The sequence below is a fragment of the Pongo abelii genome, chromosome Y (genome assembly GCF_028885655.2).
Source record: "Pongo abelii isolate AG06213 chromosome Y, NHGRI_mPonAbe1-v2.0_pri, whole genome shotgun sequence".
NCBI classification, from domain to species: domain Eukaryota; kingdom Metazoa; phylum Chordata; class Mammalia; order Primates; family Hominidae; genus Pongo; species Pongo abelii.
This window is the reverse complement of record NC_072009.2, coordinates 39,067,610-39,090,044: the sequence shown is the minus strand read 5'-3', so window position 1 is coordinate 39,090,044 and position 22,435 is coordinate 39,067,610.

Below are 22,435 nucleotides of genomic sequence, written 5' to 3'. Positions count from 1 at the left end.
TAAAACTTGTTGCACCTTATTAGTGAATTATGGAATCATTTTTGTGGAAATATCCAGGTTCTAATGTTTGTAATGTGAAGATTTAGGTTACCTTAGAGTGTGCTCTTGTTAATAAGTTAAAATTCTGGACACATTATTAAAGGCAGAAACTTCTTTCAAAACAAAGACACCTACACTCTGTATGGCCTTTAAAAGTATCAGTGTCTCTTTTTATGAGCACACAAATTTCTAGAACACTGTATGTGTTCAGTTACCCAAAAGCTCTATGAATACTGTCTTGCTGATTTTTATCGAGGCTCCATTACATAGGCATAATTGAATAATCCACCGGCCACTGGTGATGAATGTCATCTTTGTCACAAGATCTCTAGGGTGTCGCTTCACCAGCCAACAGTCTCTGTGGATGATGTCACCTTTGTGCAAGTTTCCCTTGAGCCTGCTTGTCTAATTTTACACACCCATCTTACAGCCTGCACTCAACTCAAACTATGGGCTTAGGTTTCAGTTTGCTATGGATGTGCCAGGCACAGAATGGAGGCAGATGCATGAGTGAGTGTTGGTTGAGTCCAGCCACTGCACACAGTTTTGCATGTTATCTGTGATGAGGTAAGCAGGTCAGGTGCTCGTACAGGTGACAATTCCCTGCAGATCTTTAGGTGAATCAGGCATACCACAAGCTTTCTCTTCTGCAGGCACTGAAGAATGCAGTGTCATCCAAAAAAGAATAAATGCCAGAAAATGCAAAGACCCAAAGACGTCATCTCAGCCCTGGTTTGGGAAAGGTTTAGATCTAGGATATCTAAAGGGCAAATGTCCTGCTTTCTTTTTTCTTCTACTTTTCTTTTTTTCTTTTTCTTATCTATGGAATCACTATGGCTTAAATTAGGTTTTTCAAAGGGCTGTGTCTCTCTTTCTACTGGAGATTAGGATCTTGTCTTTTCTTCACTCTTTCTCTCTTTGACTGCTTTTCTCTCTTTGACATGCTATAGAAGAAATGTGTTTTGGCCCAGCATCTTTCTGTTGACTGTAGGGCTATTTGTCAGAAACAGTAAGATTTTGGCTTAGCAATAACATAACGTCTTCCTATTTAAGACCCCCCAAAAAAGGGCTAGATATTAGGGAGTCTCTATATATGTATTGATGTATCATAAAACTTCCCCAAGTCTTTATTTATTTAAGGCACTGTAATGAAAAAGAAACTTGCACTTTACTGGCACCTCATTCATTGAGCATTTCCTATAGGGGTAGTAAGGAACATGGAGGGTTGGATGTAAAAACTGGAAAAGCTGATGATGATGCGACTAAAAGATTCTCTACATCAAGAAGATGAGAAAACCTGGAGTAAGAAAATTTTGTTTTGATTGTTTCCAGGGAGAATGTTTCTCTGATGTTTGTGAGTTGTTTCTTGTGGGCTTTTCTGATATGACTGCTAAGAAGGCATGAACAATTTTACAATATTTACAAAGATGTTGGTTGTTTCACGGGGCAAAAAGCCTTGCACGTAGGAAACTTCAAAGAATGTGCCTTCAACCCTCAGAAACTTTCTAGGTCTTCAATAATATTGACAAAGAAAAGCAATATAGTTGTGGTGGATTATTGGGAAAATTTCCACAGGCAGAGAAACAGCCTGGACTATCAGGCTGCAGAGAGAATTTTAAGAATCCTGTACAATCCCATGGCCCAACCAAATAATTTTTTTTTTAAAGCCCAACTTTTCTGTGTGTGTGCTTAAGACATGCCCACAGCTACTCAGATAAAAAAACAAGACCACGCATTAAAATGTTGTGTCTTTTGTGTAACCAGATTGCTTCCAGGAAATAGTCTCTTTTTCAGAACATGTACATATTGGACTCCAGTGTGTTACAAAGGGCACCTTATATTACCAAACATGCTTCAGGCTCTGAGCCAAATTTCTGTAAATTATTATTTTAGCCTCTGGTCTCATGCCAAGGTCCTGGGCCATGCTTTCACTTTAGCTCTTGTGTGGCTCAGGGCCAAGTCCCTGAGCCAAGCTGAGTCATTGCATCAGCTATTAATAGTTCCAGGCACAAGGACCCAGGAAAGATAAGTAGTACTTTCTTCAAAAGTAGTTAGTACATTTTCTTTCTTCTGAGTCCATAAAAATATCAGATTCTTTCTCAGAGTGGGCGACTGACTCTACTCCACCAGAAGTTAACATATTACACATTTGCTATCATCTCCCCTTTTGCATTCATAATTTTTAATTTTCTTGAGATTAAAAAAATCTGTGTGTCACCTGATAGATTTTGGTTCACGGGGGCACAGCAAGGTTTGTTTTTGGTTCATGGACTGGGAAAGGCTTTAATTAAAAAGGTCACTAGTAGCTGGGCATGGTGGCTCATGAGTGTTATCACAGCACTGTGGGTGGCCAATGCAGGCAGATCACAAGGAGATCGAGATCGAGATGATCCTGGCTAACATGGTGAAGCTCCCATGAAGTCTATTAAAAATACAAAAAATTAGCTGCATGTGGTGGTGGGCACCTGTAGTGACAGCTACTTGGTAGGCTAAGGCAAGAGAATGGCATAAATCCCAGAGACGGAGCTTGCAGTTACCCAAGATCTTGCAACTGGACTCCAGCTTAAGTGACAGAGTGAGAATCCGTTAAATAAAAAAGGTGAGTAGGAGTGCAATTCCAAACTACTTACATTCATATCTGCAGCTTGTCTTCTATTTGCATTCACATCTGCCCCTCGTTCTCTGTGTTTGTTTCTTTGTTTCTTCTTTTTTTAATTTCTGAAGAGCAAGGAAAGCTCTGGGCAAGTGCCAGGTAAAATCCGATAGATTGCCTGCCATTCTTACAAAGCTTAGGAGAAAGGGATGTTGGGAGACACATTGGCAGTCTCCTTTCACCCTCCACTGTTGAAAATGTTTCCTCTGTTCCAACTATTTTCTTTCACAGAGGATCCAGCTGTCACATAGGACTGAAAGGATATCTAAGTTAATTGAAGATTTCTGGATAAGACTATATCACGGTGTTATGTGAAGACCTCAAAACTAACTCGTTTCTGACAGTCTGTCAGAGTATTGCCACCAAAAATTTCAGGCTCTTCTGTGGCATTTTATTTATTTATATTTTGCATTGTGTTGCTAATATCCCTCCTGTTTCATCTTTGTATGCAATGTTGTGATCTGGAGATGTAAGCTCACTGGTAAAAGTCAGTCATTAGAAATATAATTCAAAGAGTTGCTATTTTGTGATTTTTTTCTTTCAAATAGGAAGAATTCAAATTTGTGATCTAAACATTTTTATTTGATAAGGATCTTTTTGTCCGCCAATGATAGATATTCACGTCACTGTAGGGAATGGCATACATTCAAATAAAATTTCTCTTTTTTTGGCTGGTTATTTCTCTTTAAAAAGATGCACACAACCATATATATCTAAAGAGATTCTTTGTGAGACACATCTTTTTCCTGAAGAGAAACATACTGTGGGGACAGGTGATGATCGTTAACCTTCTTTTTCTCACTTTTGAGTATATAAACCCGGGATTCAGCATTTTCATGGAACATTTTAGATCTTAAAATGCAACCTAGTGAAATGAGCTTTTTCTCTGTGGGGAAGCCTTGCCAGTACTTTGCACAAAACCCTTGGTTTTTTAACTCCTCTCTCTCCTATATCTCTCTAATAGTAATAAGACTCTGTGCCCTATCAGAAAACAGAAAATTTCCACTTTCAATAATCAGAAAGAAGGTGCCTTTGAGAGACACACTTTAGCTAAGTACGGTCTTATGAAAGCCAGCCATACAAGCTTTACTTGTTTTGAGGCACACCTTCTTCCTCCAGCAGCACTGACATTTAAACTAACAGATAATTTTATGTTTCAAAGTCAATTGATCTTATTTCCTGCAATTTCAATATTTTTTTCTAAGCCATAGCAAGGCAAGCCACAAATAGCATTAAAATTCTTACTCTATACAACTGTCTTGCTAGAATCCAATGACTATACCATCTTTTTTTTAGGTTCCCAAGTTACTTTGGTTATCTTCTGGGTTGAGTAGACTTAAGAAATCAACCAGGAATCACCAGTGGAGAGCTAAAGCCTGTGTAGGTAAACGTTACTTGTCCTGGTCTCTAGTTCCTCTGGAACTGTGGTTGAAGGTTTAGCTTGCATCCATGGGGGACAACTATGTCCATCACCAGACTCAGAAAAGACAAGAGGAATGCAAAAACAAGGAATATCCTATCTTTCTATTCAGTCAGGGCTATTTCAAAAGGGGGAAAAAGGTAATAGGAAGATTTTTTTCTATATTTCTTTAGAAAGTTCACAAACTATCTGCAGTGTGCACTTCTCTAGATTACTGTCTGAAACACAGAAATTTCATTGACTGTGAGACTCTGAAAAAAGAAAGTGGCTTATTTATGTATTTGTTGCTCAAGGGCATGACAGCCCTAAGAACTCCAGGACAGACATGCCTAGCTTTCTGAGGGAAGTGTTCATTTTAGTACTATTCAACAGATACATCTTTTCTTCAGATGGCAAAGAAAAGAGTTTGATTGTTTCTTTTTTTATTCAACCTTGCTTTGACTTGGGACAAAACCCAGATCTTTCTAAGCATGGTAAAACTGATTCTGCCCTCTTGGCAGTCATAACAGGCAAATTTCAGAGAGATAATTCATTAAGTCAGAGACAAGCCCCTGAGGATCACTCAAATATATCTTCTAAATGCCCTACATGCCACCCTCATTTAGAACCTCCAAGAGCCTTTTCATCAGCTTGTCTTCTGGTGCCACTAAAGAAAACCCAACCTCACTGTTGCCCCTGCAGAAAATACTCCATAGATGTGATACTAGTATAGTAGAAATTTTCTTCTCATTGTAGGGACTTAGATAAAAAAATGAAAAACATAAGCAAATGCCCCTGAGGACCCCAGTGGACATACAGAGATATTTCAAAATCTAACTCAAGTGCTTAATCGTACCTGAATAGATGACACATTACTCCTAAACCAAACCCTAACTGTTGCCATAAAGCACGCAGCTTTACAGAGAGCAGAGTTATCCATGGATCAACCACATGTCTTTTACAAAATATTGAAAAAGGGAGGGTGGAAAGGAAAAAAAAGTTGAATTGATAACAGAATTCTTATTCATAATAGGAAACGATGGACTGCTGATAACTCGATTGGAATCTTATTGATCCTATAGCAGACTGAAAAAAAATTAGTGAGTCTACTGGAAGGCTTATTAGTGAACAGTACAAAACTTCATAATTATTCTAAACTATTCATAATAGGTTAAAAACACATAAAAATTATACAGGCTTTTTAAAAATCCTGAGAGAGGCTTTAGTGAAACACATGTTCCTACCTCCCTATTGAGTTAAGATAAAGTTAATCTTAAGAGAAAAGTTTATTACTCAAACAGACCCTGACATCAAAAGAAAGCTGCAAAAATATGTCATAGATTCAAATAATATTGTTCTTTTAACAATGCACCAGGATGTAACAGCCTTTCTTTCATTTCAGATAACACTAAGAGTCTTTTCTTTTACATTTAAGAAAATTAAGGATTGTAGACAAAGGAAGCTGTTTGGAGCAAAAGTTCAAATAAGTGGCAAAAGAAGCTCTCTGCCAGCAGAGATAGAAGCTTGAATAAGTTGTCCACTGGAATTTAAGGTTTTTATGGCCTAAAAAATAAAGATATATACTTAGTTTGCAAGCTGTCTTGGAGAATGTGTGACTTAGCTTTGCACAGGCCCAGGACCTATTAGACAGCTTAACCCAGGCACTTTGCCTGGGAGCAGTCTGAAGTGGTAATTTGCAAAGACTGCTTAGCTTGGCACAGGACCTAAAGTAAAAGCTTGTCCTGGGATGCTGGCTCAGGAATAATCAGGGACTGAAATGATGATTCATATAGGTTGAGCAACCAGTCAAATACAAAAAGAAATATTCAGCCATTACCCACTAGATCTCACTGGGTTTATGCCCACAAAAAAAAAAAAAAAAAAAAAAAAAAAACTTGGTTTTCGGAAAGCCCTCTGAGTATACAGAAAACAGCATGCCTATGCCAGGCATTGGTTCCCTCATCTGAATGAGTGAGAGGTTTGTACAAGATTTTATCTGAATGGACTGAAAGTTCTGCTACTTCTGTTGCTGCAGCCATACTATCAGGCACAACCTTCTGTGTTAGATCCCTTAGTGGTGCCTACACTTTTTTGGCCTGATTATTATGTTGGAATCAGGCCCTTAGCTGTTGATTGGGGGTCTTCTAGAAACCATTGCCTTGCTGTTTTTGTATGGAAAGCTAGCTAAGTTGTCTTTGTCTTCCCTCAGAAATGAAAACTCTAACTTCTCTTAGGAGTTTGGGTATTGGTCTTTCCGGATGCTTTCTGCTGGAGAAGAGTGTTGTGTAGAAAACAGTAGGTAGGATTCTACTGAGGGTTGGTTTAAGCGTTTGTAGAAGAAAGATATGTTAATGCATGGTGTAATTTGCATTACATTTTAAGGTGTGATAGACTTAAGGCAAAAAAAGAAAACCAGTTTTGATTATTAGAAAAAGCATATCACAACGAGACAAGGAGAGTAAGAACAACTGAAATACTTCAAGGCTGCTAACATGCCCATATAATTGTGGCTATATTTATACCTGTTAAGATTTTGTTACATGAGACTTGGGTTTATTTAGCTTTCTTGATTTGATCCTTCAAAGCAAAAATTCTGTTACAGGAACGATATTTTCTTCTATTATCTGAAAATATTTGTGGAACGCATTCCCAGAATTAGAATATTGTTCTAGATTTCTCTATTACTCATATCTTTCTGTTTTCCAAGAACTGTAGCTGGACCTCACCAGTTGGTGGACAGAAAAAAATAAATAAATAAGAAAGGTTAATTAAAATTGTAAGAAAATCTTAAAAACAACTTATAAAGTGAGAAATTGCTGATGGGGTGTGACAGGCTTTGAGACACATATCTTTTTTCTAGTCCTAATTTTTGTTAAGAATGAATCATGATAAACTTTAGTCATTGGCAAAACAGACATGTCTTACACTTAGCCACACAATTTTTGTACAGTGCTGTGAGAAATACCTTTACATGGGATTTCCTCATGGGCTTTTATGAATCTCTATTCTACAAGGAATATTAAATAGGACATTATAAAGCTGAGTCCAGCCATAGGTTTGACCCTTAGATACATATTATTTGGAAGAACTCCTCTGTTTTTTGAGATTCCAACTGCATGTGGTTCCTAGGCCTGATAGGAAGTGGTTTTTTTTTTTCTTACCACAGACTAGAAGACCTGTATTGGGACTGTGTAAACAAAGTATAAGGCTGGGTTTCTTAGAGGGCTTTTATTGGTTCTAAAAGTCAGATGTAATTCATTAAGGAAGGCACGCTCTTCCAGTCAAAGCCTTTGAAAATCAACCAGCTTATTCTATTGGGTTATGTTGCAAATGAAAATACATTTTTTGTAGCACTGATTAAAACAATTATATTGCTGTAAGTTAAGAAAAATCACACACATTTTCCGAATTTTAGAGGACCTAGGCATAGAGAAAAAAAGTGTATTCCATGTTTTTTTAACTGGAGTATACCAATTGACAGTGTTAAAAGCTGTAACTAGTTTAAAAGAAAGTGCACTTGACTTCAAAAAACAAAACAAGAACTAGAAATGTTCTAAAATAAAGGTAAAGAGATTGCTTCATTCTTCTGTCAGTTTAGTCTATTTTAACTTTTGTCCTACTTGATACTTATAAGCGTTTTAGCTATTCCTAAGTTCTGTAAATTTTCCTGTTATAAAAAAACCTACAGTTGACAACAGCCGATAAAGCTCTACAGCTAATTTTAAGCCATTATTCTTGATGAAGATTAAATGTCTGTAAATGACAAAATGTCTAGTGTGGTTAGAAACAGAATAGGCAAAGACATTTGGTTACTTCTGTGGTTTACAACAGCTTAACATAATCACCTTAATTAAAATTGATAGCACATTTTCAGATATTAAGAACATGAAAAACCCAATGTGGTTTTGAGACCTGTGTTAGTATTACTCACTAAAATATATTCTGAAAAAATAAAATATTCCCATCAAAATCACATGTGTTTAAATATGTTTTATAATACTATTTAACTTTTTTATATGCCCCAGGGGCTCTATGAGGCATCAAAAACACAGGTTTCAGAAAACACATCATTGAGATTAAAATTTTATTCTGGGAAGCCTGCCAAATATTTTAGAGGATTAAGACATTTAATGTTATGATATCCAATTCCAGATTTCCATAAATCATTGTTTTTGCCAAAATACAGTTGGTAGAAATGTTTGAAAGGGCAGAAACATTTTTATCAGCCTTCAACATTACATAATAATCTCTTTCAGAATGACAAATTTTCCCCTTGTAGTTATCTCCCAATATTAACCCTAAGCTTAATGAAAACTTATGTAAAATTATATTTAACCTGAGAAAGATTGACAAAGAGGTGAGATTTTCACAAACTTATTACAACGTTTTAACAACCTTCTGCAAATTTGCTAAAGAGAAGATTAATGTTTCAAGAAATTTTTCTTGTGTTTTCACTTCAATGCTTAATGGCAGAAAAAAAAAAAAAAACATCCTTTTCAATCTAGTGCCTGGGTGCACAGAGTTTTCTTTTGCAAGATTAATTTTTTTAAAGCTATTTTCACAGTTTGAGTAAACAGTTAGCTTTATTTTCGTTAATTAAAGAAAATCCTTTACCTCTAGGCAAAATGTACATTTCCATGTCTTTCTAGAATTTATTTTCACTACAAGCAACTTTTACTTTTCTACCACACCTGGAGATTAAATTCATATACAGTATTCTCAATTACACATTATAATAATACCTTTTAACAATTAATAACTTGAGGGAAGCCAGAGAGAAAGGTCGGGTTACCCACAAGGGGAAGCCCATCAGACTAACAGTGGATCTGTTGGAAGAAACTCTACAAGCCAGAAGAGAGTGGGGGCCAACATTCAACATTCTTAAACAAAAGAATTTTCAACCCAGAATTTCATATCCAGCCAAACTAAATCTTCCTAGGTGAAGGAGAAATAAAATGCTTTACATACAAGCAAATGCTGAGAGATTTTGTCACCACCAGGACTGACCTAAAAGAGCTCCTGAAGGAAACACTAAACAAGGAAAGGAACAACCGGTACCAGCCACTACAAAATTATGCCAAACTGTAAAGACCATCAAGGCTAAGAAGAAACTGCATCAACTAATGAGCAAAATAACCAGGGAACATCATAATGACAGGATCAAATTCACACATAACAATATTAACCTTCAACGTAAATGGAATAAATGCTCTAAGTAAAAGACACAGACTGGCAAATTGGATAAAGAATCAAGACACATCAGGGTGCTGTATTCAGGAAACCCATCTCATATGCAGGGAAACACATAGGCTCAAAATAAAACGATGGAGGAAGATCTACCAAGCAAATGGAAAACAAAAAAAGGCAGGGGTGGCAATCCTAGTCTCTGATAAAACAGAAATAAAACCAACAAAGATCAAAAGGGACAAAGAAGGCCATTAAATAATGGAAAGGGATCAATTCAACAAGAAGAGCTAACTATCATAAAGATATATGCACCCAATACAGGAGCACCCAGTTTCATAAAGCAATTCCTGAGTGACCTACAAAGTGACTTAGACTCCCACACAATAATAATGCGAGACTTTAACACCCCACTGTCAACGTTAGACAGATCAACAAGACAGAAAGTTGAAAATGATACCCAGGAATTGATCTCAGATCTGCACCAAGAAGACCTAATAGACATCTCCAGAATTCTCCAAACCAAATCAACAGAATGTACATTTTTTCAGCACCGCACCACACCTATTCCAAAATTGACCACATAGTTGGAAGTAAAGCTCTCCTCAGCAAACGTAAAAGAAAAGAAATTATAACAAACTGTCTCTCAGACCACAGTGCAATCAAACTAGAACTCAGGATTAAGAAACTCACTCAAAACCACTCAACTACATGAAAACTAAACAACCTGCTCCAGAATGACTACTTGGTACATAACAAAATGAACGCAAAAATAAAGATGTTCTTTGAAACCGATGAGAACAAAGACACAACATTATAGAATCTCTGGGACACATTCAAAGCAGTGTGCAGAGGGAAACTTATAGCACTAAATTGCCCACAAGAGAAAGCAGGAAAGATCCAAAATTGACACCCTAACATCACAATTAAAAGAACTAGAAAAGCAAGAGCAAACACATTCAAAAGCTAGCAGAAGGCAAGAAATAACTAAAATCAGAGCAGAACTGTGGGAAATAGAGACACAAAAAATCCTTCAAAAAACTAATGAATCCAGGAGCTGGTTTTTTGAAAGGATCAACAAAATTGATAGACCGCTAGCAAGACTAATAAAGATGAAAAAAGAGAAGAATCAAATAGACGCAATAAAAAATAATCAAGGGGATATCACCACCGATCCCACAGAAATACAAATGACCATCAGAGAATACTACAAACACCTCTACGCAAAGAAACTAGAAAATCTGGAAGAAATAGATAAATTCCTTGAAACATACACCCTCCGAAAACTAAAACAGGAAGAAGTTGAATCTCTGAAAACACCAATAACAGGCTCTGAAATTGTGGCAATTATCAATAGTTTCCCAATCAAAAAGAGTCCAGGACCAGATGGATTCATAGCCGAATTCTACCACAGGTACATGAAGAACTGGTACCATTCCTTCTGAAACTATTCCAATCAAGAGAAAAGAGGGAATTCTCCCTAACACATTTTATGAGGCCAGCATCATCCTGATACCAAAGTCTGGCAGAGACAGAACAAAAAAGAGAATTTTAGACCAATATCCTTGATGAACATTGATGCAAAAATCCTCAATAAAATACTGGGAAATGGAATCCAGCAGCACATCAAAAAGCTTATCCACCATGATCAAGTGGGCTTCATCCCTGGGATGCAAGGCTTGTTCAATATACACAAGTCAGTAAATGTAATCCAGCATATAAACAGAACCAAAGACAAAAACCACATGATGATCTCTACAGATGCAGAAAAGGCCTTTGACAAAATTCAACAACACTTCATTTTAAAAACGCTCAATAAATTAGGTATTGATAGGACGTATCTCAAAATAATAAGAACTATCTATGACAAACCCAAAGCCAATATCATACTGAATGGGCAAAAACTGGAAGCATTCCCTTTGAAAACTGACACAAAGTCAGTTATTTTCAGCACTGCACCACACCTATTCCAAAATTGACCACGTAGTTGGAAGTAAAGAGGGATGCCCTCTCTCACCACTCCTACTCAAGATAGTGTTGGAAGTTCTGGCCAGGGCAATTAGTCAGGAGAAGGAAATAAAGGGTATTCGATTAGGAAAAGAAGAAGTCAAATTGTCCCTGTTTGCAGATGACATGATTGTATATCTAGAAAACCCCATTGTCTCAGCCCAAAATCTCCTTACACTGATAAGCGACTTCAGCAAAGTCTCAGGATACAAACTCAATGTAAAAAAATCACAAGCATTCTTACACACCAAAAACAGACACACAGAGAGACAAATGATGAGTGAACTCCCATTCACAATTGCTTCAAAGAGAATAAAATACCTAGGAATCCAACTTACAAGGGACATGAAGGACCTCTTCGAGGAGAACTACAAACCACCGCTCAATGAAATAAAAGAGGATACAAACAAATGGAAGAACATTCCATGCTCATGGGTGGGAAGAGTAAATATCAAGAAAATGGCCATACTGCCCAAGGTATTTTACAGATTCAATGCCATCCCCATCAAGCTTCAAATGACTTTCTTCACAGAGTTGGAAAAAACTACTTTAAAGTTCATATGGAACCAAAAAAGAGCCCACATTGGCAAGTCAATCCTAAGCCAAAAGAACTAAGCTGGAGGCACCACGCTACTTGATTTCAAACTATACTACAAGGCTACAGTAACCAAAACAGCATGGTACTAGTACCAAAACAGAGACATAGATCAAAGGAAAAAAAGAGAGCCCTCAGAAATAATGCTGCATATCTACAATTATCTGATCTTTGACAAACCTGAGAAAAACAAGCAATGCGGAAACGATTCCCTATTTAATCAAACGTGCTGGGAAAACTGGCTAGCCATATATAGAAAGCTGAAACTGGATCCCTTCCTTACACCTTATACAAAAATTAATTCAAGATGGATTACAGACTTAAACGTTAGACCAAAAGCCATAAAAACCTTAGAAGAGAACCTAGACATTACCATTCAGGACACAGGCATGGGCAAGGGCTTCATGTCTAAAACACCAAAAGCAATGGTAACAAAAGCCAAAATTGACAAATGGGATCTAATTAAACTAAAGAACTTCTGCTCAGCAAAAGAAACTACCATCGGAGTGAACAGGTAACCTACAAAGTGGGAGTAAATTTTCGCAACCTACTCATCTGACAAAGGGCTAATATCCGGAATCTACAATGAACTCAAACAAATTTACAAGAAGAAAACAAACAACCCCATCAAAAAGTGGGCAAAGGACATGAACAGAGACTTCTCAAAAGAAGACATTTATGCAGCCAAAAGACACATGAAAAAATGCTCATCATCACTGGCCATCAGAGAAATACAAATCAAAACCACAATGAGATACCATCTCACACCAGTTAGAATGGCAATCATGAAAAAGTCAGGAAACAACAGGTGCTGGAGAGGATGTGGAGAAATAGGAACACTTTTACACTGTTGGTGGGACTGTAAACTAGTTCAACCCTTGTGGAAGTCAATGCGGTGATTCATCAGGGATGTAGAACTAGAAATACCATTTGACCCAGCCATCCCATTACTGGGTATATACCCAAAGGACTATAAATCACGCTGCTATGAAGACACATGCACACGTATATTTATTGTGGCAGTATTCACAATAGCAAAGACTTGGAACCAACCCAAATGTCCAACAATGATAGACTGGATTAAGAAAATGTGGCACATCTACACCATGGAATACTATGCAGCCATAAAAAAGGATGAGTTCATGTCCTTTGTAGGGACTTGGATGAAATCGGAAATCATCATTCTTAGTAAACTATGGCAAGAACAAAAAAACCAAACACCACATATTCTCATTCATAGGTGGGTATTGAACAATGAGAACACATGGACACAGGAAGGGGAACATCACACTCTGGGGACTATTGTGGGGTGGGGGGAGGGGGTGCGATAGCATTAGGAGATACACCTAATGCTAAATGATGAGTAAATGGGTGCAGCACTCCAGCATGGTGCATGTATACATATGTAACTAAAGTGCACATTGTGCACATGTACCCTAAGTCTTAAAGTATAACAATAATAATAATAAAATTAATAACTGGAATGTAAAACATTGTGAGTTTATAAAATTACAGTCTGGGTGCAGGTAAAGTATGATTTATTACAGCATTGTTAAAGGAGCGATTATTTTTATACATCTTCCGGCCTTAGGTGGTTGTTGTTTTTCATAAGTTAAAGTCATATGAACTGAAAAGTGCAACAGCCTTCATTTCTTTGGAAGCAAAATATTTAGTCCAAGTACCTATTCTTCACTAAGTTAATTAATTAGATTTTTAAAATATGTACATAACACATATGTAACCACACAGAAAACAGAAGTTCCAGAAGTTATAAAATTTTATTTTACCAAATTTGCAATTGGATTATTGACCTCTTGCTGAGGCCCTTTAAGAACTGGGATATGAATAGTTTCCAGGGCCTAATAAAAAAGCCTCACTGATGCTGGGCATGGTGACACACACCTGTAGTCACAGCACTTTAGGAGGCCCATGATTGGGGAACAAGAAGTCAAGAGATCATGGCCAACGTGGTGAAAACCCATCTCTACTAAAAATACAGAAATTAGCTGGGCATGTTGGTGGGCACTTTTAGTCTCATCTAATTTGGGGCCGAGGCAGGAGAATCATTTGAACCTAGGAGGCAGAGGTTGCAATGATTTGATGGTGTACCACTGCACTCCAGCCTGGTGACAGAGTGAGACCACGTCTCCAAAGAAACTCAGAGCTGTAAGGAAGAGTCAGGCTTTCATTTTCAGAGGTATTATTCACTTCTAATTCCAAGAGCTACATAAGAAATGCAGATATCTCATAAAAGATGATGGGTGGTGCCTTTTCTGTTAGCCTCAAGATGTCCCTCATCATCAGCTTTTATCCAAGAACCTTTTATGCATGCACCAAATGTGTCCAGATAGAGTGGAGAAAGGTAATTTAGTAGATTGAAAGAAAAACTTTTTCAAGGAAACAAGATTTATGAGGAGACAAACATGAATGTCTTCAATATACATATTGCATAAATCTCCATTTTTAATTAAGCTGATTGCCTTCTAAGAGTGTTTTCATTAATTTAACTTTACAGAGAATATCAACAGAAGTGTTTATTATTTATTTCACTGGTTTACACCACTATATGTATGCAGTCACGTTCAGCAGCTCAAATTTCCCCTGATAGAATGCTTCTGGGTCCAGGCAAGTACAGGCTTTCAAATGGGCTGCAGATCCTTCAGCAGCAAAGCTTGATATTTCAGGAGGTGACTGTCAGTTCGCAAGAGACTTTTTTAAGGAAACACAGTACTGGTATACTGGGTGGTGTGGAAACAGATATGTTATTTTTATGGTTAACCTGATGGTTTCTGGCACCAACAATGTCACTGACGCAGCTGCTCAGAGGTGGGTTACCCATTTATTTTTAGAAACCAAGCTGAGTTTCTTTCTTAGGTACACCACTGGATGTTGAGCTGGACCTCAAGCCTCATCCATAATTTCAACGTCTGTTTTCTCTATTTCTGATATATGGAGATTAAACGCCTTTACTATGATAAAACCGAGGGCTTCTGCCTTAAGTAAGATTTGTTTAACTGGTTAAATTTTTTTGAGTACTAGGTTCTTAAGTTAACCAGTGAGTTTTATCTGCTTTAGTTTCTTCTATGAGGTGGTATTTAAGATGAGCTACTTCTCTGTACTAAGGTACCTGCCGCCATCTGAAAAATCAAATAATGCCCAAGAATATTCTTAACTGTTAAGAAAAATGGGCTGAATTGTTTCATGACCCTGTACATTGGTAACTTCTGATAAGACCAGACCCAGGTACTGTACCGAAGTCTGAGAAAGCTGAGCTTTAGATTTTGAGACCCAATAGTTTTTTTTTTTTTTTGAATTATTGCCAGATAGTTTAGCAGTGTGTTAGTGTGTTCCCAGGAAGCCCATCACAATCTTGCTATTATTGTCGTCTCACCAGTACACAAACACATAACAGTCTCTACTTATCTAAGGTAATACTGGGGGTTTATTTTCTATGTTTCAGAAAAATAAAGATCCCAGACATATTTTTCAAAGATTAAAGAGCACTAAGGTTGAAGAGAAAGTTTAAGAAGTGAAATAAAAAAGCTCGATGCCAGCAATCATGTGGTCAAAATGGGTTAACCAATATGAAAGTTGGATTTAGCGTTTTTGTGTATTTTGAATGGTAAGAAATGCACTTAGTCTATGGGCTGTCTTTAAAAATGTGTGACGTCGTTCGACCTGGGGCCTTAGATCCCAGCCCAATCAGAAAGCTTAGCCTGAGACCTCGGCCCAGTTCTTATTAGTGGCTAAAGTGAATATTCACAGGGGCTACTCAGCTTAGCCAACAACCTTTCAGAAGCTGAAGTGAACCTGTGGCCTAGGATTTTGTCCAGAACTGATCTGAGGCTGAACTAACGATTCATAGAGGTAGCGTTCACAATCCAGGAAGAAAAGAAAATTGTTCCCTGGAAGGCACTTGCTCCCACTCTCCCACTCTCTTTATGTTCACCAAAGGAAAAGAAATATATCTGGAAGTCCACTGATTATAAAATGGACAAATGCATTTCTATTTCAGGCCTTGTTTTCCCATTTGAGTAAGCTTGAAGTTTCTGCAAGTTTCTGAGTGAGCTGGAGGTTCTTCTCTCTGTGTAGCTGCAGTCAGATCTTCAGAAACAACTTTCTGTTCTAATTCATTTATTGGTGCCTGCTGCTTGAATGTTTTTTTACAGGCTGCTTTTTATCTTATGTGGAAATGAGGCACTGATCAGTGGGCCGAGAAGTTTCTGGGGACACTTCTCTTTCTGTCTATAGAAGGCAAGCTAGCTAACTCTCTTCACTACTGGAGGAGGAGAGCCCTGGATTGGAGAGAAGAAGAGAGAAACAGGCTCTAGAATTTAGAAAAATGTTCTTGTTGTTGTTGTTTAATTTCCATTTTACCTCCAGAATTACTTGAATCCTGTAGATCAGAATGGCTGGTGGAACTGGGGAACCATTATTCCTGCTGAACAATCTGGGAAATATGCACTGGACCAGGTGACCTAAGTCTCTGGGAACACTCCTACTTTCACTGGTCTCCCTCATAGGCTGGACAAAGTTGAGATATATTCTTTTTCTGTCTGAGCAATTCATTTGAAAGTGCCCTAGCTTGTCACACTAGTAGAAATCAGCAGGTGCATCTTGGAGATTCTGGACCTTGTAGGCCTCTGAAGTGGCCAATAATGCCTTTCTCATTCTCTTGTGACTCCCTTCTACTTTCTAGGTCTCCTCTTTCCAGTTCTTGTTTTAAAAGATCAAAAAAAGCCACCCCGGAAAGTTTTCCACAGTGCTATCTGATTCCATGGCCTGCTTCTGTAGCTTTGTTCTGATATTAGAGGATGGCTGAGAAACAAACTAGTATTTTAAATTTGTGTATCCCTTGATTGAATTAGGAGATGGAGATGAATGTTTTGCTAAAGCTTCTCTCAGCCTTTCCAAATAACCTGTGAGATTTTTTCTAGTTTCTGACTTCAACAAGGACAGTTCAGAGTAATTAACAAGTTTTGTTCTGGTTCTTTTGAAGCCTGCTAATATGCACAGTAGAAAGTGATTCCTTTTCTATTCACCTGTAGGTTTACTAAGGCTTCATTTCAAACAGCACTGTTTTTCTTTCTGTTGGAAATAGTAATTCTGTCTTTTTTTAACCCATTTTTTCATCTTTCACTTCTGTTTATTTTTTGACTGACTATAGGATGTCCGTTGTTCATCTTCAAATTCCTTCACTGTGTGCAGTGCTGCCTGTTTTTCAGCAGAAGTTAAAATGTGGCTTAAAAGTTGCACTCCATTTCTGCACATAAGATGAAACTGTTGGTTGAAATGTTGGAAAACCTGTGTATGTCTATCAGGTTCATCAGGGAACTGTCTTAAGTCCAACTTTATGTGTACAAGTTTACTGTCATGAGAAGGACATTTAAACCTTAGTAGCACAATATTCATTGTGCATTTGTTATAGGGGCAGCAGTAAAGTTGGAGGTTTACTGGGATTGCACAATAAGAGGTGTTTTCATACAACTATTCTGAGCCCCGGTTAAAGGAGTCAGATAGGGCACTCAGAAATTGCATTTGATGGTTCTCTAGAGATTTGTCTCTTTGACTTTGGAAAATTGTGTACTGTAGACTTACCTCGTATGGTTCCCAAAGGTGCAGGGGTAATTTTACAATGTTTACAAAATCTAAAGGTTTCTTTGAATAGCAAAAAGACGTAGTTGTTAGATGTTATTGAAATTATGCCTCTTTGAGAGGACCTGTCCTCCTATCAGGAACATGGCCACATGGCTACCTTGTTGCCTGTTGGATATTATTATTATTGTTTATAAATTTAGAAACTCAGGGTCAATGGTGTTCCAGGACTTCCAAGTGCACTCAAGGGGAGTGCAGTCTACAGATGCTTTGTTGCTGTTTAGAAACAGATGCTAAACAAGGTATCATTCAGATGACTTCCTCCTTTTGGTGTTACCCAGGATACATAGAAAGTGTTAGGGTATCCTTTTTCATCTTTTTCCTTTGTCTCATCTGTGCCCCCAAAACTGTAATAGGTGCTGCTTAGAAATGCAAGCATAGCCTTTACACATAAATCTGGAGGGGCTAGTCAGAAGCACTAGCTACACTCACCTGTGAAAGGCTGTAGCTTTCTGCCCTGCTTTTATCCTAGACCCACTGAACCCCAAAGGCTTGAAAGTTACCCCAGAGGTCTTGCAAAAGATATGTAGTAATAAAATTTGTGCTAGACATTTTAATAGAGGAAGCATCTTCATACTAACTTTGGCTTTCCTAACCATGTTCCCAGTGAAATATCAGAATCGCTGAGAATGAGAAAGATTGACTTTCAAACATTTTAAATGCAAAACTATTGCCATGCAGAACAGCTGGCTCAAAACGGTAGAAACTGAATGTCTGAATGGCCCTTCATTAGATGGGGAAAGCAAAGAGGTTAAAATCTGCTCTTTAACACTGTTTTTCTACCAGCAATTAATAGTGGAGGCTGCCTGTTTAAAGATAGGACATAGGGGCTAGTCACTGATGGCAGAATGTAAATGGGAAAAGAATTTCAAAACTGTAAGTTTTGGACAATGGATTGACCAGGCTCCAGGTAGGAAAGAAATCTCATTTCACTAGTGGGTGATGTAAGGTTAGAAATCCTAGGTTGAATATTCTGACACAAAATTCTTTTTATTCAAAAGTTAGAGAGAGAGATTTTGGGTTAGATATGTTGTCTCCACTAAATGCCTCCCAACAGTCAAAAATTAACTTGTCTCATGGTGTAACTTTTATGTGAAAGAAAATAATATTTTTGTAAAAAATTCCAAATAAAGGAAAGAGTATTTATTTGCAGTCAAATCCCTCCCATACAGTGCCATGATTATCTATTATTGAGGGACAAAATTGTCCTTTATAGGTAAAAATTTATAGTGAAATCTTGAATTCCTTTTGTTTCACAGAAATCCCAAAAACAAACCTTTTTAAATTTCACTACAAATTACTAAGACAAGGAGTGACTGTGTTAAGGAAACCTGCATACCTAGGCTGTAAAATTGCCCACAACACTGCATAGAAAAAATATGAAAGACATTATAGCTGTGAAAAGAAAAATTGTAAATTCTATAGATAAAAATGGGAAGTCCTTGTGTCAATGGCCTGATGAGTTGTCACAGACCAGAATTAGTCTAATGGTAATCAGAAAACACTGAGATGTAGCCTCAAGCTGAAACTTTTAGCATACCTAGGATCTCCTCTATATCACATGTCATTGCCAGTCTCTTTATGAAAAAAAAAAGTCTTAAAACAAACAAGATATTTTTTAAATGAATTTGAAAGTTTAAACTCTAGTTTTACCATTCTGATGAATTATTTCCTTCCCAGCCCATGCAGCAACATATGTGTAGTCTCAACAATGCACCAAGTTGTAATAGTATCCCTTTGTCTGTAATTATACCCAAAGATCTTTGCCTTAATTAAAAAAAAGTAAGAAGCTGAGAAACAAAGTTGAGATTAAAAAAAAAAAAAAAAGCATGAGAAGAAAGCTCTCTGTCAAACAAAATAAGGACTCAAATGTGTTTCCCAATATGAGGTTGGGGTTCAGGGTTATTACAAACTAGCAAGAGAAAGAAATGTTTTCAGTCAGTGTACTGCTTTGAAGATCATGCGATTCAGCTTGGCTCAGGGTCTTGGCCTGAGAATAATTAGAAAGCTTAACCCAAGAAACTTGCCTACAAATAATCAGGAGGTGTAGTCATAATTTATATCTGCTGCTCAGCTCATCTCATGACCTATCAGGAGGTGATGTAAAAGTTTGGCTCAAGAATTTGGCCCAGGCTTAATCAGGAATTAAACAGTAATTTATAAAGGCTGGACTCACAGTTCCAAAAGAAACAAATGTGCCAACCAGAACCCACCAGCACTCACTGTGTTTATGCCAAAAAATGGACAATAAACTACTTCCTGGGAGCCAACTGATTACACAAAAGACAAAGGTATTTTTGTGCATTGGCTGGTTCTCTTCTCACAGTGAGCCAGAGTTTTGCACAAGATTTTTATCTGAATGGACTGAAGCTTCTTCTGTCTGTGACAATATGGACCTCGAGATACAACACTCTGTGTTAGTTATCTTATTGGTGTCTGCAGACAGATATTTTTAAGGCTGCTTATCTATTACGTGTAAATGAGAAATGAACCGGCAGACTGGTGGATTTCCAGGGACCAATTCCTTGCTGCCTCCCTAACTCAAGCTAGCGTTCTCATCTCAATAACACTGTGAAGAACTTCCTGAATGTGGGCACTTCAGATTTTACAATAGGAAACATGACGAGTCATTAAAGAAGAAGAGTAAAGACAAGAGAAGAACAGGGACTCTAGCTAACACAATACAGTTTTATAAAAATCCAAGTCCCTGAGTGGCACCTGCTAACTGCTATCAGTGTGGCAAGACAGGACACTTTCCCAAGAAATGCTCAGAAAACAATAGAGAGCCACCTCGACACTCTCCAACCAGTGGTGGTGACCACAGAAGGGTGTGCTGATTAATGAGCCATACACCACTAAGTCCAGGACCAATCTCACAAATGGTCCAGCAAGACTGATAGTTCCTGGAGATCAATTCCCCAGCTCTAACAGCTGCCATACTCTTTGAGTTCCAAACTCTTCAAAATCCTTGGGTGACTCTGAAGGTCGAAGGGAGGAAAGTAGACTTTCTTCTGGAAATTGGAGTGGATGTCTTTGTTCTGCTTTTCAATCTTGGCTTTCTCTCCTCCCCTGATGTGACAATGATGGATGTGTCAGCAAAAGACCTTCATAGAATATTTTCTCAGCCCCTTAGTTATAGTTGAAACAACCTTCTATTTAGTCATACCGATTTAATAATTCCTGAAAATCTCACTTTATTACTAGGTAGAGATATTGTGGTCCATATAGAAGCCTCCATATGAATGGCTGCAGGACAAACTCTTTTTCTCCACTAAGTGGAAACTAATATTAACTAAGAAGCATGGGATGTCGAGAGAAATGTTGCTGGGCTACAATCACTGTATGCATCTGTATTTACCTTAAGGATTGCACTATTTTTTCTGGCCAGAAGCGTTATTTCCCAAACCAGAAGGTAGAAAAGGGCTAGAAGTCATTATAAAAAAGCTGTAAAACAAAGGCCTTTTAGACCCTGAAACAGTCTTTATGAAACCCCAAATATCAAAGAATGTCATTTATTAACATGCCCAGAAATCCCATTTGCTTGGATCTCAAGAAGCAAAAAGTTTAACCAAGTCATAGGTATTGGGGGAACCAACCCCTTATATTTCAACCTCGGTTCTTTTATATTTCCCCTAAGTGTCAGGCAGTCTGAGAAATAAAAGGATAGGTTACAAAAAAAGAGAGAAATTTTAAAGCTGTGTGTCTGGGGGAGACATCACATGTCAGCAGGTTCTGTGATGCCCCCTAAGGCTCAAAACCAGCAAGACTTATTAGCAATTTTCAAAGGGAAAGGAGTGTATGCATAGGATATGGGAGACAGAGGTCACACGCTCCACGGGGCAATAAAAGATCACAAGGCACAAGGTCAGGGTGAAATCACAATGTCAGGGTGAACCTAGAATTACTAATGAAGTTCCATGTCCTGCTGTGCATGCAGTGTCATTGATAAACATCTGAACAGGGTTCTAGAGCAGAGAACCAGTCTTACTGGAATTCACCAGGCTGGAATGGCCTAATCCAAGCCATCCTGGAGGTGCTGCAGGAGGCGAGGGTGTGTTTCATCCCTTACCTGTAACTGCATAAGGCAGACACCCCTAGAGCAGTCATTTTATAGGCCTCCTCCTGGGAATGCATTCTTTTCCCAGGGCTGTTGATTATTAATATTCCCTACAAGGGAAATAACTCAATGATATTTCTCTTACCTGTTTTTGGCAATAAGAGAAATATGTGTCTATTCTGCCCAGCTCCCAATCAGTCAGACCTAATGGTTATCTCCAATGTTCCCTGAACGTCACTGTTATCCTGTTCCTTTTTGAAGGTGCCCAGATTTCATATTGTTAAACACACATGCTTTACAAACAATTTGTGCTGTTAACACAATCGTCACAGTGTCCTGAGGTGACATACGTCCTCAGCTTATGAAGATGAAGGGATTAAGAGATTAAATAAGGACAGGCATAGGAAATTATAAGATTATTAATTTGGGGAACTAATAAAGGTCCATGAAATCTTCACAATTTACATTATTCTGCCACAGCTTCAGCAGGTCCTTCTGTTTGGGGTCTGTAACTTCCTGCAACACATGAGTATTTGGAAGTAAAACTCATGGTTGTGCTTGGCTTTAAGAGGTCTTATCAGAGGTTCCTCAAGAAGAAGAGTTTCATCAATGGCAACGTAGAAAGCTGATTTAAGAACAATAATTTGGCCCACAGTTTATGCCAATAATTATCTTAACTATTAAATTTTAGACTATTTTGCTGTCAACTCAGGCCTATTATATTTGATTTCTACAGAAATGAACAAAAAAAATAGAAAAATTTCTTTCAAATCTTACATTGGACATTATCTTCTAGTCTCAAGTGGTGTTTGTCTTTGTGGGGATAAGACTAAGAAAGCTAAGCAA